This window comes from Salvelinus fontinalis, chromosome 24, assembly GCF_029448725.1.
Source record: "Salvelinus fontinalis isolate EN_2023a chromosome 24, ASM2944872v1, whole genome shotgun sequence".
Classification (NCBI taxonomy): Eukaryota; Metazoa; Chordata; class Actinopteri; order Salmoniformes; family Salmonidae; genus Salvelinus; species Salvelinus fontinalis.
Genome location: NC_074688.1, coordinates 24,461,555 through 24,480,588, shown reverse-complemented (window position 1 = coordinate 24,480,588; position 19,034 = coordinate 24,461,555).

The following is a 19,034-nucleotide window of genomic DNA, read 5'->3' as shown; positions in this document are numbered from 1 at the left end:
CCATACATTTTCCCTGACACCCAAAAGTACTCGTTACATTTTGAATTCTTAGCAGGTCAGGAAAATGGTCCAATTCACACAGTTATTCAAGAGAACGTCCCTGGTCATCCCTCCTGATGATCTGGTGGACTTACTAAACACACATGCTTCGTTTGTAAATGCTGTCTGAGTGTTGGAGTGTGCCCCTTAAAAAGAAAAAAAGAAAATGTTGCCGTCTGGTTTACTTAATATATATTTTAGCAATTACATTTACTTTTGATACTTAAGTACAGCATATTTAAAACCAAATACTTAGACTTTTACTCAAGTAGTATTTTAATTGGTTGACTCTCACTTTTACTTGAGTACATTTTCTAATAAAGAATTTTTACATCTACTCAAGTATGACAATTGGGTACTTTTTCCACCACTGTTGAGAATAGAACACAATGTTGTTATAGTACACAATCCTCAAAGCACAACTATCATCTGATTTGTTCTGGAATTCATAGGAACTCATTGCTCCCCCATTCCGTTTTTTTAGGTGTTTTGTTATTTGCATTATTAAATCAAGTGGAACTTTCATTTTTGGGAGGTACAAAGCCTGTGTCGTGCTGTGTTGAGATCACCTAAGTAGGAGAAAAGCCTACACTCCCCAATAGTCAGCCTTTTCCAATCATCACGTGTATGTGTGTGGTATAACATCGTCTTGTAGGTTTGAACAGCACTTGGAAACAGCTGTTGGAAAGTAATCTCGCTGACAAATGTACACTTCTGTTAAGGTATCATTTTCTCAAAGCTCTCCTTAGAAAATGTGGTTATAGTTGATGATGAGGAAGTTCATTTACAAATATCTAGCTCCCTTTCACTCCAATGAACCACTTACAGTGCCTTGCAAAAGTCACCCTATTGGTGTTTTTCCTATTTTGTTGCATTACAACCTGTAATTTAAATGGATTTTTATTTGGATTTCATGTAATGGACATACACAAAATAGTTCAAATTGGTGAAGTGAAATGAAAAAAATTACTTTTTTCAAAAAATTCAAAACGGAAAAGTGGTGCGTGCATATGTATTTGCTGCGTGCACCCCCTTTGCTATGAAGCCCCTAAATAAGATCTGGTGCAACCAATTACCTTCAGAAGTCACATGATTAGTTAAATAATGTCCACCTGTGTGCAATTTAAGTGTCACATGATCTCAATATATATACACCTGTTCTGAAAGGCCCCAGAATCTGCAACACCACTAAGCAAAGGGCACCACCAAGCAAGTAGCACCATGAAGACCAAGGAGCTCTCCAAGCAGGTCAGGGACAAAGTTGTGGAGAAGTACAGATCAGGGTTGGGTTATAAAAAATATATAAAAAACTTTGAACATCCCACTGAGCACCATTAAATCCATTATTAAAAAATGGAAAGAATATGACACCACAACAAACCTGCCAAGAGAGGGTCGCCCACCAAAACTCACGGACCAGGCAAGGAGGGCATTAATCAGAGAGGCAACAAATAGACCAAAGATAACCCTGAAGGAGCTTGCAAAGCTCCACAGTGGAGATTGGAGTATCTGTCTATAGGACCACTTTAAGCCATACAGTCCACAGAGCTGGGCTTTACGGAAGAGTGGCCAGAAAAAAGCCATTGCTTGAAGAAAACAATAAGCAAACACGTTTGGTGTTCACCAAAAGGCATGTGGGAGACTCCCCAAACATATGGAAGAAGGTACTCTGGTCAGATGAGACTAAAATTGAGATTTTTGGCCATCAAGGAAAATGCTATGTCTGGGGCAAACCCAACACCTCTCATCACCCCGAGAACGCCATCCTCACAGTGAAGCATGGTAGTGGCAGCATCATGCTGTGGGGGTGTTTTTCATTGGCAGGGACTGGGAAACTGGTCAGAATTGAAGGAATGATGGATGGTGCTAAATACAGGGAAATTCTTGAGGGAAACCTGTTTATCTTCCAGAGATTTGAGACTGGTGCGGAGGTTCACCTTCCAGCAGACCCTAAGTGTACTGCTCAAGCAACACTTGAGTGGTTTAAGGGGAGAATTTAAATGTCTTGGAATGGCCTAGTCAAAGCCCAGACCTCAATCCAATTGAGAATCTGTGGTATGACTTAAAGATTGCTGTACACCAGCGGAACCCATCCAACTTGAAGGAGCTGGAGCAGTTTTGCCTTGAAGAATGGGCAAGAATCCCTGTGGCTAGATGTGCCAAGCTTATAGAGACATACCCCAAGAGACTTGCAGCTGTAATTGCTGCAAAAGGTGCCTCTACAAAGTATTGACTTTGGGGGGGTGAATAGTTATGCCCTCAAGTTTTTTGTCTTATTTCTTGTCTGTTTTACAATTAAAAATATTTTGCATCTTCAAAGTGGTAGCCATGTTGTGTAAATCAAATGATACAAACCCCCAAAAATCAATTTTAATTCCAGGTTGTAAGTCAACAAAATAGGAAAAATGCCAACGGGGTGAATACTTTCGCAAGCCGCTGTAGCTATTGAGTCTAGACTAATAGTTAAACTTAAATTGAATTAGCTGCTGTAGGCTAGAGCTTTAATGGAGATACTTCAGACACCCTGGGAAACGCTCAGTACTCAGTCCAAATGCATTGCTTTTAATTATAATATTTCAACACGCATTAGACTAGCTGTAGATCATCGTCTCTCTCTGTGACCTGGGTTGAATTGGGGTGGGTGATTTATGATGGGTGAAAATGATGGAGATGATGGGTGGGTAGAGAGTCTAATCCTCAGTATGTGTGTGGTGAGAGCAACGCGGGTAGGGGGAGGTCATGCATCATTGGAGCGGAGGATACGAGGTCTCCATGGTGAGAAGACCTAGTGGAGGGAGGTTGACACCCGCCCTACTGGTCCCTCTCTGACTGATGCTGACTGACCACAGATCCACCACCACCAAGACAAACAAATCAATGGTCAGATTAAAGACTGGTCACTCTGCTACTGTCTGAAGACTGACGTCTTTCTGTTCTCTCCAGTCTTTTGTCAGGGGCTTTCCAACCCTGTTCCTGGAGAGCTACCCTCCTGTAGGTTTTCGCTTCAACCCCAGTTGTAACTAACCCGGTTCAGATTTTCAACCAGCTAATTATTAGAATCAGGTGTCCTAGATTAGGGTTGGAGAGAGCCAACATGACGATAGCTCTCTAGGAACAGGTTTGGAGAGAGCCTACAGGACAATAGTTATCTTGGAACAGGGTTGGAGAGAGCAAACAGTACGATAGCTCTCTAGGAACAGGGTTGGAGAGAGCCTACAGGACGATAGCTCTCTAGGAACAGGGTTGGAGAGCCCTGCTTTTGTCCCTGGTGTGTTCCTTTTTCTTTCAAAACATTACTCTCTTGTACTGTTCTCTCAAACCTTCACTCTCTTGTACTGTTCTCTCAAACCATCATTCTCTTGTACTGTTCTCTCAAACCGTCACTCTCTTGTAATGTTCTCTCAAACCTTCACTCTCTTGTACTGTTCTCTCAGAACAATCTCTTCTAAGCCATAACCTTGTTACATGAGATTGGTCTCTCAATAGATTTGGTGCGCTGATGGCTGTTACCAGCCCATCTAATCATGACCTCTAGCTTCCAAGAAACTCCACTGCTGCCCCTGTCTCTGCGATTGGCCCTGATAGGTAGAACCATCTGTTATTGTTGTAGGCAGAAGGAAAATAAGTTGCTACCACATTGCAATGATTCACTTTCTTTTCTCTGCACTGTTTTCTCCATCCACCTGTTTTCTTAGTGCATTGATTTGTTTCTCTGCTCTCAGAACCTAAGGACCATTTCTCTAGCGGTAGAGCTGTAGCCAGCCTCTTCCCTGAATCACCCCCCACTATCTCTGAAACAGATTTGGGTCTCTCTCTCTCTATCGCTCTCTCTCTCTCTCTTTTTTTCACTCTCTCTCTCTTTCACTCTCTCTCTCTCGCTGTCTCGGAATCAAGCCCAGCTCAGTTTGCTTCCTGTTTGATATATCACATATGGAGCTGGTGCTTTGCCGCTTTCTCTGTTTCCTTGGCGATAGACTTATGCAGTTGTTGGAGAAGAACGACAAACTAACTTGAAAGTCATTTGAAGTCGATATCACACACCTCGCTGTGGGGATTTATGGCTCAGGCTGCTCATCAATTTGAGTTGTTTGTGTTAGGCCTTTCTGTAGTAGGTGGATGTGAGAGGGCTGGGTTTGTCAGGCTATGATCAGACTGCTACCCTCTCCTCTCCCCCTGTCAGCAACTGCTGCCCACACTCACAACAGTGAACAGACCGCAAAATATTCACCACTGACGATTAACACGTGTCAGTGAGTGTATCCTCAGTGTCTCTAAGCTTTCTAAGCATCCTTGTAGAGCCAGGAGAAAGAGTAGTGCAGCTTGTATACATCAGCATTCACATCACCTTACCATGCTCAAACCCTACCAATGTGAAAATCTTCTCTTTTGTGAAAATGTACTGCCACTTGAATTTGTGAAAGGTGTTTCCTGACTGGTGCCCTCATGCCCACACTCTTAAAGTTGCACATAACCCTTGGGCGCCTTCACACTGCTTTTAATCTAAGTGTGTTATTCCATTTTGTGTGGACATAAAGGAAATCTTGCACAAGGGGAGAAGGGAAATGATTGTGTTATCGCCTCAATGGCCCTTAAATGACCTATCAGAGCATAAATGGGCGCTGTGTGTAGTCCAGGGATGGAGGGGATTGGCAGGGCTAACAGTGAAATACCCAGCCTGGCACTTCTCGCTGTGTCTCTGTCTGCCCACAGCCTGGCCCCATGATGTGCAGACCCCATGAGCAGGAGGAGCACATGGGGCTGGACCTGGGTTGGTGTGTGGGGAGAACATTAGAGGCACTTTGCTTGTGGAACTGCTGTGTCTGTCTCTAAATATAGTAGCAGCCAGAGCTGTTGCCAGAGCTGAACTGATTTGCTCACAGAAAGAAATATTACAACCCTGGCCTTGACATTGCCCAAATGAGCCCCCAGCTGACACCCTCCACTTGGGGCAGAGGAGAGTGGGGGTGTGAGGGGAGCACACAGACTTTAGAATGTAGCATCACACCTCTCTCTGTCTCTCTCTCTCTCACAATTCAATTTTCAATTTAAGGGTTTTATTGGCATGGGAAACGTATCTTTACATTGCCAAAGCAAGTGAAATAGATAATAAACAAAAGTGAAATAAACAATAAAAAAATGAACAGTTAACATACACTTATAAAAGAATAAAGACATTTCAAATGTCATATTATATCTATATACAGTGTTGTAATGATGTGCAAATAGTTAAAGTACGAAAGGGAAAATAAATTAACATAAATATAGGTTGTATTTACAATGGTGTCACTGGTTGCCCTTTTCTTGTGGCAACAGGTCACAAATCTTGCTGCTGTGATCCCCACTGTGATATTTCACCCAATAGATTTGGGAGTTTATCAAAATTGGATTTGTTTTCAAATTCTTTGTGAGTCTGTGTCACGGCCGTCGAAAGAAGTGGACCAAAGTGCAGCGTTGTGAGCGTACATTTTCCTTTTATTTTAGTAAATGTCGCCAACAAAACAACAAACGAAGAAACAACCGTGTGCCACTAACAAAGATAACTTCCCACAATGACAAAAGGGAAAAGGCTGTCTAATTATGATTCCCAATCAGAGACAACGACTGACAGCTGTCCCCGATTGAGAACCACACCCGGCCAACACATAGAAATACAAAAACTTAGAAATGAAAACATAGAATGCCCACCTCAAATCACACCCTGACTAAACCAAATAGAGACATAAAAAGGCTCTCTAAGGTCAGGGCGTGACAGTCTGTGTAATCTGAGGGAAATATGTGTTTGGTCAGGGTGTGCATTTGGCAGGAGGTTAGGAAGTGCATCTCAGTTTCCAACTTATTTTGTGGGCTGTGTGCATAGCCTGTCTTCTCTTGAGAGCTAGGTTTCCCTTGGCGGCCTTTCTCAATAGCAAGTCTGTACATAGTCAAAGATTTCCTTAATTTTGGGTCAGTCACAGTGGTCAGGTATTCTGCCACTGTACTCTTTGTTTAGGGTCAGATAGCATTTGGGGTCAGATAGCATTTGCTATCTGAGTGTTTGATTTGGTTGGGTCTAATTGTGTTGCTGTCCTGGGGCTCTGTGAGGTCTGTTTGTGTTTGTGAACAGAGCACCAGGACCAGCTTGCTTAGGGGGCTCTTCTCCAGGTTTATTTCTCTGTACGTTATGGAAGGTTTGGGAATTGCTTCCTTTTAGGTGGTGGTAGAATTGAATGGCTCTTTTCTGGATTTTGATAATTTGCGGGTATCGGCTAATTCTGCTCTGCATGCATTATTTGGTGTTTTACGTTGTACACAGAGGATATTTTTGCAGAATTCTGCATGCAGAGTCTCAATTTGGTGTTTGTCCCATTTTGTGAATTCTTGGTTGGTAAGCAGATCCCAGACCTCGCAACCATAAAGTGCAATGGGTTCTATAACTGATTCAAGTATTTGTAGCCAGGTCCTAATTGGTATGTCAAATTTTATGTTCCTTTTGATGGCATAGAAGGTCCTTCTTGCCTTGTCTCTCAGATTGTTCACAGCTTTGTGGAAGTAACTTGTGGCGCTGATGTTTAGGCCGAGGTATATATCGTTTTTTGTGTGCTCTCGGGCAACGGTGTCTAGATGGAATTTGTATTCGTGGTCCTGAGAACTGGACCTTTTTTGAAACACCATTATTTTGGTCTTACTGAGATTTACTGTCAGGGCCCAGGTCTGACAGAATCTCTGCAGAAGATCTAGGTGCTGCTGTAGGCCCTCCTTGGTAGGGGACAGAAGCACCAGATCATCAGCAAACAGTAGGCATTTGACTTCAGATTCTAGTAGAGTGAGGCCGGGTGCTGCAAACTGTTCTAGTGACCACGCCAATTCGTTGATATATATGTTGAAGAGGGTGGGGCTTAAGCTGCATCCCTGTCTCATTTCCCGGCCCTGTTGAAAGAAATGTGTGTGTTTTTTGCCAATTTTAACCGCACACTTGTTGTTTGTGTACATGGATTTTATAATGTTGTATGTTTTTCCCAACACCACTTTCCATCAATTTGTAAAGCATGCCCTCGTGCAAAATTGAGTCAACAGCTTTTTTGAAATCAACAAAGCATGAAAAGGCTTTTCCTTTGTTTTGGTTTGTTTGTTTGTCAATTAGGGTGTGCAGGGTGAATACGTGGTCTGTTGTACAGTAATTTGGTAAAAAGCCAATTTGTCATTTGCTCAGTACATTGTTTTCGCTGAGGAAATGTACGCGTCTGCTGTTAATGATAATGCAGAGGATTTTCCCAAGGTTGCTTTTGACGCGTATCCCACTGTAGTTATTTGGTTCAAATTTGTCTCCACTTTTGTGGATGGGGTGATCAGTCTTTGGTTCCAAATATTGGGGAAGATCTCAGAGCTGAGAATGATGTTAAAGAGTTTAAGTATAGCCAATTGGAATTTGTGGTCTGTATATTTTATAATTTCATGTAGGGTACCATCAACACCACAGGCCTTTTTCGGTTGGAGGGTTTGTGTTTTGTCCTGTAGTTCATTCAGCGTTATTGGAGAATCCAGTGGATTCTGGTAGTCGTTAATAGTTGATTCTGAGATTTGCATTTCATCATGTATATGTTTTTGCTGTTTGTTCTTTGTTATAGAGCCAAAAACATTGGAGAAGTGGTTTATCCATACATCTCTGTTTTGGATAGATAACTCTTTGTGTAGTTGTTTGTTAAGAATTTCCCAATTTTCCCAGAAGTGGTTAGATTCTATGGATTCTTCAATTACATTGAGCTGATTTTTGGCGTGCTGTTCCTTCTTTTTCCGTAGTGTATTTTAGTATTGTTTTAGTGATTCACCATAGTGAAGGCGTAGGCTCAGGTGTTTCAGGATCTCCATGTTTTTGGTTGGATAGGTTTCTCAATTTCTTTCATAGGTTTTCGCATTCTTCATCAAACCATTTGTCATTGGAGTGTTGTTAATTACCTTTTTTTTGTCTGCTTGAAATTTTTAGATTTGATATGGAAGCTGTGAGGTCAAATATACTGTTTAGATTTTCTACTGCCAGGTTTACACCTTCACTATTACAGTTAAACATTTTGTCCAAGAAATTGTCTAGAAGTTATTGAATTTGTTGTTGCGTAATTGTTTTTTGGTAGATTTTCACACTACACTCCTTCCATCTATAGCATTTCTTAATATTATTCAGCTCCTTTGGCTTTGATGCCTCATGATTGAGCAAAGCTCTGTTCAAGTAGTGCAGTGATCTGATAGTGTCAGTGGACTGACTGTGGATGCTCTAAGAGACTCTGGGTTGAGGTCAGTGATAAAGTAGGTTACAGTACTACTGGCAAGAGATGAGCTATAGGTGTACCTACCATAGGAGTCCCCTTGAAGCCTACCATTGACTATGTACATACCCAGCGTCCGACAGAGCTGCAGGAGTTGTGACGCGTTTTTGTTGGTTATGTTGTCACAGTTGTGTCTAGGGGGGCATATGGGAGAGGGAATGTTGTCACTTCCAGGTAGGTGTTTGTCCCCCTTTGTGCTGAGGGTGTCAGGTTCTTGTCCAGTTCTGGCATTTAGGTCGCCACAGACTTGTTAGTACATGTCCCTGGGCCTGGAAATTGTTGATCTCCCCCTCTAGGATGGAGAAGCGGTCATCGTTAAAGTATGGGGATTCTATTGGGGGGATATAGGTAGCACACAGGAGAAAATTTTTCTCTATTGAGATAATTTCGTTATTAATTAGTCAAATGTAAAATGTTCCTGTTTTAACTAATTTAATAGAGTGTCTGCTCTATGCCAAATTAGCATACCCCCTGATTCTCTTCCCTGTTTCACACCTGGTAGTTTGGTGGATGGGACTACCAGCTCTCTGTCTCTCTCTCTCAAGTGTGCACGCTCTGGCCCCTATCTTGATTAATAGCAGTTATATTCCAGGCTGCTGCTTTTTCACTTCCATTGACATATGTACCTAATTGAAACAGGCTGAATGGAGATGAGGACAATGTAATGAAAAGATGGGGTGAAGCGCCATCAGTCTGGTATTCATCCTGAGCATCCTGTTTGTCTGTCTGTTTTTATCTATCCAGAACCCAAGCATACTCTGTCTGTCTGTCTGTATGTCTCTCTAACTCCACAGCCTGAACGCCCTGTCTGTCTCTCCATCTCGCCACAGTGTCCTGTCTGGGAATAGCATCAGGGAGGAGGACACCCCAGGGCTACCTGGCCTCAGCAGCACCTTCCCAGCCCCAGGTGAGAGGAGGGGAGAGGGGACGTGACTCTCTGTGCCAGCCAGCATGCAGAGGAGTATCCAGCAGTACAGACAGGACCACGAGGTTTACCTCCGCCTGGCTTCCCACGAGGCTGTGGGCAGCTTCAACCCCTGCGCCATTGCAGACAGGTGAGAGGGACTAACACATAGCGCTACTTTTCACCAGGGACCTATGAGTACACTCTTACTAGTGAAATTTGGGACTGTAGTACTTTTCAATGTTTCACTTTCCCAAATGCAAATGTACAGTTGAAGTCGGAAGTTCACATACACCTTAGCCAAATACATTTAAACTCAGTTTTTCCACAATTCCTGACATTTAATCCTAGTAAAAATTCCTTGTCTTAGGTCAGTTAGGATCACCACTTTATTTTAAGAATGTGAAATGTTAGAATAATAGTAGAGAGAATGACTTATTTCAGCTTTTATTTATTTCATCACATTCCCAGTGGGTCAGAAGATTACATACACTCAATTAGTATTTGGTAGATTGCCTTTCAATTGTTTCACCTGGGTCAAACGTTACTGGTAGCCTTCCACAATCTTCCCACAATAAGTTGGGTGAATTTTGGCCCATTCCTCTTGACAGAGCTGGTGAAACTGAGTCAGGTTTGTAGGCCTCCTTGCTCGCACACGCTTTTTCAGTTCTGCCCACAAATTTTCTATAAGATTGAGGTCAGGGCTTTGTGATGGCCACTCTAATATCTTGACTTTGTTTTCCTTAAGCCATTTTGCCCCAACTTTGGAAGTTTGCTTGGGGTCGTTGTCCATTTGGAAGACCAATTTGCGACCAAGCTTTAACTTCCTGACTGATGTCTTGAGATGTTGCTTCAATATATCCACATAATTTTCTTTCCTCATGATGCCGTCTATTTTGTGAAGTGCACCAGTCCCTCCTGCAGCAAAGCACCCCCACAACATGATGCTGCCACCCCCGTGCTTCACGGTGGGGATGGTGTTCTTCGGGCTTGCAGGCGTCCCCCTTTCTCCTCCAAACATAACGATGGTCATTAAGGCCAAACAGTTCTATTTTTGTTTCATCAGACCAGAGGACATATCTCCAAAAGTACGATCTTTGTCCCCATGTGCAGTTGCAAACCGTAGTCTGTCTTTTTTTATGGCGGTTTTAGAGCAGTGGCTTCTTCCTTGCTGAGCGGCCTTTCAGGTTATGTCAATATAGGACTTGTTTTGGTGTGGATATAAATACATTTGTACCTGTTTCCTCCAGCATCTTCACAAGGTCCTTTGCTGTTGTTCTGGGATTGATTTGCACTTTTCGCACTAAAGTACTTTCATCTCTAGGAGACAGAACGTGTCTCCTTCCTGAGCGGTATGATGGCTGCGTGGTCCCATGGTGTTTGTACTTGCGTACTATTGTTTGTACAGATGAACGTGGTACCTTCAGGTGTTTGGAAATTACTCCCAAGGATGAACCAGACTTGTGGAGGTCTACCATTTTTTTCTGAAGTCTTGGCTGATTTCTTTGGATTGTCCCATGATGTCAAACAAAGAGGTACTGAGTCTGGAGGTAGGCCTTTAAATACATCCACAGGTACACCTCCAATTGACTCAAATTATGTCAATTAGCCTATCAGAAGCTTCTAAAGCCATGACATAATTTTCTGGAATTTTCCAAGCTTTTTAAAGGCAGTCAACTTTGTGTATGTAAACTTCTTACCCACTGGAATTGTGAAATAATCTGTCTGTACACAATTGTTGGAAAAATGACTTATGTCATGTACGAAGTAGATGTCCTAACCAACTTACCAAAACTTTAGTTTGTTAACAAGAAATTTGTGGAGTGTTTGAAAAACTCGTTTTAATGACTCCAACCTAAGTGTATGTAAACTTCCGACTTCAACTGTAACTGCGGTTGGTTGTTCCTTAAGCCATCTCAACAGATGTATTTGCTACCCAGTTAGTCCCTGAATGCCACCGTGTGTAGGAGGATGGATTATTCACTTGCCCAGGGCTACACAACTCTTCCTCAAACATAGTGCTCTTTGCTTATTCAAACATTAGGTCCAGTGTTTGTCTAGTTGTGGGGTGCGTGTGAGTGCATATTTAAAATAATTCTCAATTTGGTGCAATGCAGAGAATCCCCCTTGTCTCTATGAGCATACTGAATGCATTTGAGTGTGATAGATCAGAAACGCATCATATTGAGACATTTCAAAGAGAAGCAGATGTAATTGAATAATACGGTAAATGTTCTTAACGGTACTAAAGGACAGATACTTAGGTCTGGCATTTGGAGATGCCTCTCTCTCCTCTCACCATATCTGTGTGTGGGAGTGTGAATTGTTGCAAAAAAAAGTGAGCTAAGAAAACCAGCCCAAGGGAGAACTACTATTGTGGCCTCGTTACTTGTAGAGAGTGAGAGATGACAGGAGATAAAATCATATGCCATCCTCTTGAGCTATGCATCTGAATTTTGTATGTTCAGAAAGAAAAAAAACTAATATTTTTCAGTTTTTTGGGAAGGGAAGTTTCAGTCCAATTGCTTCAGTATCAAGGGACAGATGGGGGGAAATGTCACGTCAATTAGCCTGCTATTCTCACTCATCAGAGTAACCTGTCTATCAGTCAGATGTTGGTAATAAGCTGCCCATAACAGTCAGTGTGTGTTGTTGTCCCTGATGTGTGCTCCCTCCCTCTGTCTGATTTAAAAGACTAAACAAGAACAAACTTGTATTTTTTGGATGTGCACTCTTGCAATACTTTTTTGGGTAAGCACAGGGTTCAGGGACTTCTTACATGTTTTCTTCTGCTCCCAGTCTGTCAGAGGAGCTTATGTCCGAGGCCCTGGCTGACGTTGCACCAGAGCTCCAGGGCGTCTGTGAGGAGTATGCAGAGGCTGTCTTCACCTCCGAGTTCCTTCAGCCAATCACATCCCCTCCTGCTTCAGTTCCAACATTAGACAGCCAATAGACCTCTTCCTCTTCGTGAACATTGGGCGAGTTCGGTTTGCATCGCCCGGTGTACTGCGTAGGTGGATATTTCAATTCAGCACCAACAGAATTGTCAATGTGGTAACTCCACCCACCTGGGCCATCGGGCGATGTAGAACGAGCTTGCCTACTCTTCAGTGTTTAGCCAGCTAAGATTTTAGTTTTGACTGGATTAATGTTTATATATGTATCTATGTGTGTTAAATACAGCGTGATGCATCGGTTTCACTAAATACTAAAAAGATGAAAGAACTATGTAAAACAAGTTCATTTTGGGGGGAAAAACATAATGATTGCATTGAGGTGACAACATTCAGAATAGATTCAGAATAGAATGGAACTAAAGCAATGCAGATTATTCCTAATTGGCAGGTTGTAACGGCAGCCTTCCTTCTCTTCAAGAGAAGAGGAGGTGTAGCAGGGATCGGACCAACACGCAGCGTAGCCAGTGCTCAACATGTTTAATTAAATGATAAACAGAGAACACTTACAAATACAAAATAACAAAAAGTGGCAAACCGATACAGTCCTAGCTGGTGCAGAGAAAACACAGAGACAGGAAACAATCACCCACAATCCCCAACCCAAAACAAGCCACCTATATATGATTCCCAATCAGAGACAACACAAAACATCTGCCTCTGATTGAGAACCATAATAGGCCAAACATAGAAACGGACAAACAAGACACACAACATAGAATGCCCACCCAGCTCACGTCCTGACCAACACTAAAACAAGCAAAACACATAAGAACTATGGTCAGAACGTGACAGTACTCACCTCCTGAGGTGCGGACTCCGAACGCACCCCCTAAAACTCAAGAAGAGGGTCTGGGTGGGCATCTGTCCGCGGTGGCGGCTCTGGCGCAGGACGAGGCCACCACTCCACCATTGTCTTTGACCCCTCCTTAGCGTCCTTTGAGTGGCGACCCTCGCCCCCGACCTTGGCCTAGGAATCTTCACCAAGGTCCCCACTAGATTGAGGAGACAGCTCAGGACAGAGAGGTAGCTCAGGACAGAGAGGTAGCTCAGGACAGAGAGGTAGCTCAGGACAGAGAGGTAGCTCAGGACAGAGGGGTAGCTCAGGACAGAGGGGCAGCTCCGGACAGAGGGGCAGCTCCGGACAGAGGGGCAGCTCCGGACAGAGGGGCAGCTCCGGACTGAGGGGCAGCTCCGGACTGAGGGGCAGCTCCGGGCTGAGGGGCAGCTCATGACTGAAGGGCAGCTCATGACTGGAGGGCAGCTCATGACTGGAGGGCAGCTCATGACTGGAGGGCAGCTCATGACTGGAGGGCAGCTCATGACTGGCGGGCAGCTCATGACTGCCGGGCAGCTCATGACTGGCGGGCGGCTCTGGCAGCTCCTGACTGGCGGGCGGCTCTGGCAGCTCCTGACTGGCGGGCGGTTCTGGTAGCCCCTGACTGGCGGGCGGCTCTGGCAGCTCCTGACTGGCGGGCGGCTCTGGCAGCTCCTGACTGGCGGGCGGCTCTGGCAGCTCCTGACTGGCGGGCGGCTCTGGCAGCTCCTGACTGGCGGGCGGCTCTGGCAGCTCCTGACTGGCGGGAGGCTCTGGCAGCCCCTGACTGGCGGGCGGCTCTGGCAGCTCCTGACTGGCAGGCGGCTCTGGCAGCTCCTGACTGGCTGGCGGCTCTGGCAGCTCCTGACTGACGGACGGCTCTAGCGGCTCCTGACTTACGGACGGCTCTGACGGCTCGGGACAGACGGGCGGCTCTGATGGCTCGGGACAGACGGATGGCTCAGACGGCGCTGGGTAGACGGACGGCTCAGACGGCGCTGGGCAGGCAGGCAGCTCAGATGGCGCTGGGCAGACGGGCAGCTCAGATGGCGCTGGGCAAGCGGGCAGCTCAGATGGCGCTGAGCAAGCGGGCAGCTCAGATGGCGCTGAGCAGGCGAGCAGCTCAGATGGCGCTGAGCAGGCAGGCAGCTCAGATGGTGTTGAGCAGGCAGGCAGCTCAGATGGCGCTGGGCAGGCGGGCAGCTCTGACCTGCTGAGGCGCACAGTAGGCCTGGTGCGTGGTGCCGGAACTGGTGGTACCGGACTGGAGACACGCACCTCAAGGCTAGTGCGGGGAGCAGGAACAGGGCACACTGGACTCTCGAGGCGCACTATAGGCCTGGTGCGTGGTACCGGCACTGGTGGTACCGGGCTGAGGGGATGCACCTCAGGGCGAGTGCGGGGAGAAGGAACAGTGCGTACAGGGCTCTGGAGACGCACAGGAGGCTTGGTGCGTGGTGCCGGAACTGGTGGTACCAGACTGGAGACACGCACTTCAAGGCTAGTGCGAGGAGCAGGAACAGGGCACACTGGACTCTCGAGGCGCACTATAGGCCTGGTGCGTGGTACCGGCACTGGTGGTACCGGGCTGAGGGCACGCACCTCAGGGCGAGTGCGGGGAGAAGGAACAGTGCGTACAGGGGTCTGGAGATGCACAGGAGGCTTGGTGCTGGAGACACGCACCACAGGGAGAGTGCGTGGAGGGGGAACAGGGCTCTGGAGACGCACTGGAAGCCTGGTGCGTGGTGTAGGCACTGGTGGTACTGGGCTGAGGGCACGCACCTCAAGGGGAGTGCGGGGTGCTGGAACTGGAGGCCTGGTACGTGGCACTGGCACCAGAGAGCTGGTGCGCTGAGCTGGCACAGGACGTGCAGGGCTAGGAAGGCGCACAGGAGGCCTGGTGCGTGAGGCTGGCACAGTCTTCACCAGACGGCTAGCCCGCACCTCAGGACGAGTATGGAGAGCTGACTTAGGTGACATCAAATCCCCGACATGTTCCGTCAGGCGGATGTCGTGACTCATGCTCCAAACCAGCAAATTCCTCATTTCTCTCTCCTCCAATTTCCCCATTAGATCCTTCACAGTCTCTACTTCGCTCACCTCCAATACCGCCCTCACTGGCTCTGGTTCCATCCCTGGCTCCTTACGGCAAGCAGGGGGAGTTGGCTCAAGTCTCCTACTTGACCCAGCTACACACCCCTTTAGCCCCCCCTCCAAGAAATTTTTGGGGGAGCCTCTCGGGCTTCCAGCCGCTCTGCCTTGCTGGTGCCTCATAATGCCGCCTCTCTGCTTTTGCTGCCTCCAGCTCTGCTTTAGGGCGGCGACATTCCTCTGGCTCTGCCCAGGGTCCTTTCCGGTCCAGCTCATCCTCCCATGTCCACTCCTGAACTCGCTGCTGCTGCTGCTGTCGCTGCTGCCCGTTGCTACGCTGCTTGGTCCGAGATTGGTGGGTGGTTCTGTAACGGCAGCCTTCCTTCTCTTCAAGAGAAGAGGAGGTGTAGCAGGGATCGGACCAACACGCAGCGTAGCCAGTGCTCAACATGTTTAATTAAATGATAAACAGAGAACACTTACAAATACAAAATAACAAAAAGTGGCAAACCGATACAGTCCTAGTTGGTGCAGAGAAAACACAGAGACAGGAAACAACCACCCACAATCCCCAACACAAAACAAGCCACCTATATATGATTCCCAATCAGAGACAACACAAAACATCTGCCTCTGATTGAGAACCATATTAGGCCAAACATAGAAACGGACAAACAAGACACACAACATAGAATGCCCACCCAGCTCACGTCCTGACCAACACTAAAACAAGCAAAACACATAAGAAATATGGTCAGAATGTGACACAGGTTCAATTCTGTAATTCTTCCAGAGGGATGGGTGAATTTCACTGGGAAAGTTGGTTTTGATAAGCTCAGAGAGAACATTACGACATTACAGAGGGTCTCCTCCCTTTCCATATATAAACCTCTCCCACAGGATTACTCACTCTTTCCATTTCCACATTGAAACATGGATTAAATGAATTGTTTGGTGAATTAATACAGCAAGCCAAGGGCACCATTCATTGCTTAATAGGAAATCCGGATAGCATATTGCATTCATTGAAATTGTGTGATTGACTTACCATGGCATGCACCAAATACTGTATGTTTGCCAAATGAGTGATTTCAATTCAATAAGAATGCATATATCATGAGTGCACATTGGATGAGGGAGCCTTTACTGGTGTGGCGGATGTTCTCAGGCTCTGGAGTGAGACTTGAAAGCAGCTGTGAAGGAGGAGAGAGACACATCCAGATGTTGAGTTGGCCCCGAGCGGAACTGACTGTGACAGGGGACAGAGAGTGACTGAGGGAATTAGCTCACTCTGAATCAGACCCTCTTTCTCTCCGCCAACTGTGTTTTGTGTGGGTGTCAGAATACATGCAGGTTTACACAGGCTTATGCACGTACACATGACTCACTCTCACAGTTCTGTTTCGTCACAGAGTTCGGCACAAATTGGAATCTAGGAGCCATCGCACCCTTATAATAGGAGTTTTTGAATTGAAGAATACTTGAAATTGAAAAATATATTGTTTGTCTGTGAGAGTCAGGGTGGCTAATTTCAAATTATTTTTCATTGTCATTGTGCTGAATGCTGTCTATTGATACCTAGGTTTTGAATGTGTCACCTCCCGCCCCAGACAGCCAACACAGACTCAACACAGAAATGTATTTTCAACGCAATTAACAAACAGAACAACAAGATCTGTCTATGATCTATTCTGATCTGTTTTGCACATAACACAGAACACAATGACATTGGTTTTGTGGTGCTTTGATATATTTATTTTTGGGATGTTTTATGACACATTCATAGCAGACTGTTTGATACTGATGCCCAAAGTTTATTTTGTAATGCCTTTTTTTCTGGTACAATATGTAAAGATTGTTTTATTTTGTCAAAATGAGGTATTGATAACCTTGATAATCTTAATGATACTAGTATTATAACATCATTTAAAAAAAATGAGATGTATCTTGCTTTATCAATACAGCCATCAGATATAGAGCTGTGTCTCCTTTTCCGCTGTTCTAATGGTGAAAAGGGCCTGTCCCTACAGTATGTTAGCCAGCATAATTATCCTTGTCAAAGACAGAATTCATGTGACCGTGAGTATTGACTAGTAGTCATGGTAATATGAATTATGTGGTACACACAGTGATGTATTTTGAGGCAACGATGCCCATTCAGGCTGGATAGAATCATTTTAGGTTTCACTCAGAGACAGTTCAGCTAATGGCTGGCACTTTTCACAATTCTTAGAAAATTGGATATGATCTTCAACCAAGTGAGACAAATCTTCTCTCTATAGTACCCACATGGACATATTTAGCTATTTATAGAACCAGTGATATTCTCCTTCTCTGAACAACTACTGAAGAGATTGTAGTAGTTAGATCCATGCTCTGGGTGTGGATATGAGAGAGGAATGCAGCTGCTCTAGTTAAGAAATTGATCCGTACAGTATGTGCCCTCCCTGGGCAGTAATCTCCCTGATGTCATCAGATAGTCTGACCTATAAATTCTCTGCTTCAGAAACGAGAGAGAAACAAACTTGTTTCCCCCACAACGCAGTGGGTAATCTTATAGCATTGGCAGCTATCAAATGTGAAACACTTATCCTTGCTGTGTCATGACTCATGGTTAGTAGAATTAAGATGTATTGAAAGCTAAGTCTTTGTGTCCAGAGTCTTATTTCAGACTTGAGGTGCAAAGTTCATTGTTGTTAGTAGACGATCTGCACATAGGGTCATCTCTTGGCTGCTTTTCTGCTAGAACCCACTGGCCCTCACTCTGAAGCAGCCCCATGTCTCTTATGACAGACTGGTACATAAATGGAACAAATCCAGTAGTGCAGAAAGTCAATTGGTTCTGAGTGCTGAGATCAGGTGCTTTCTCAGGTATCTGGATACGTGGATATACACTGAGTGTACATAACATTAGGAACAGCTTCCTAATATTGAGTTGCACCCCTTTTGCGCTCAGAACAGCCTCAATTCGTTGGAGCATATAGTGTACAAGGTGGTGAAAGTGTTCCACAGGGATGCTGGCCCATGCTGACTCCATTGCTTCCCACAATTGTGCCAAGTTGGCTGGATGTCCTTTGGGTGGTGGACCATTCTTGAACTGTTGAGTGGGAGAAACCCAGCAGCATTGCAGTTCTTGACATACCTAAACTGGTGCGCCTGGCACCTACTACCATACCCTGTTCAAAGGCGGTAACCCTCTGAATGGCACACATAGACAATCCATTTCTCAGTTGTCTAGAGGCTTAAAAAACCTTCTTTAACCTGTCTCCTGCCCTTCATCTACACTGAATGAAGTGGATTTAACAGGTTCATCAATAAGGGATCATAGCTTTCATCTGGATTCACCTGGTCAGTCTATGTCATGGAAAGGTGTTCCTAATGTTTTGTATGCTCAATGTACACTACATGACCAAAAGTATGTGGACACCTGCTCGCCGAACATCTCATTCCAAAATCATGGCCATTAATATGGAGTTGGTCCCCACCTTTGCTGCTATAACAGCCTACACTCTTCTGGGAATTCTTTCCATGAGATGTTGAGACATTGCTGCAGGGACTTGCTTCCATTCAGCCACAAGAGCATTAGTGAGGTTAGGCACTGATGTTGGGCAATTAATGTTATCATGTATTTATATTTGTTTTTGAATTAACAGTTTTTTTATGATTGTGGGGGAGGGGGGGCAGCTCAAAGTAGAGCCTGCTGTAGACTTGGCACACTGCCTTGGCATAGGATGAGATTGCTTCTAAAGAAAAAAGTTATTCTGCCTAAATTGAATGACCTTTTTTTTCTTGTGAGTGAGCCCATTGGGTGTAATCAATGCTATCTCTCGCTGTCTTCCTGGCCCTGCAGACTGTTTTCTTTCACTCTCCTGCTAGAATCACAATACAGTGTCTTGAGCCAGAAGTATTTTGTCATTGGTCATCCTGACTGG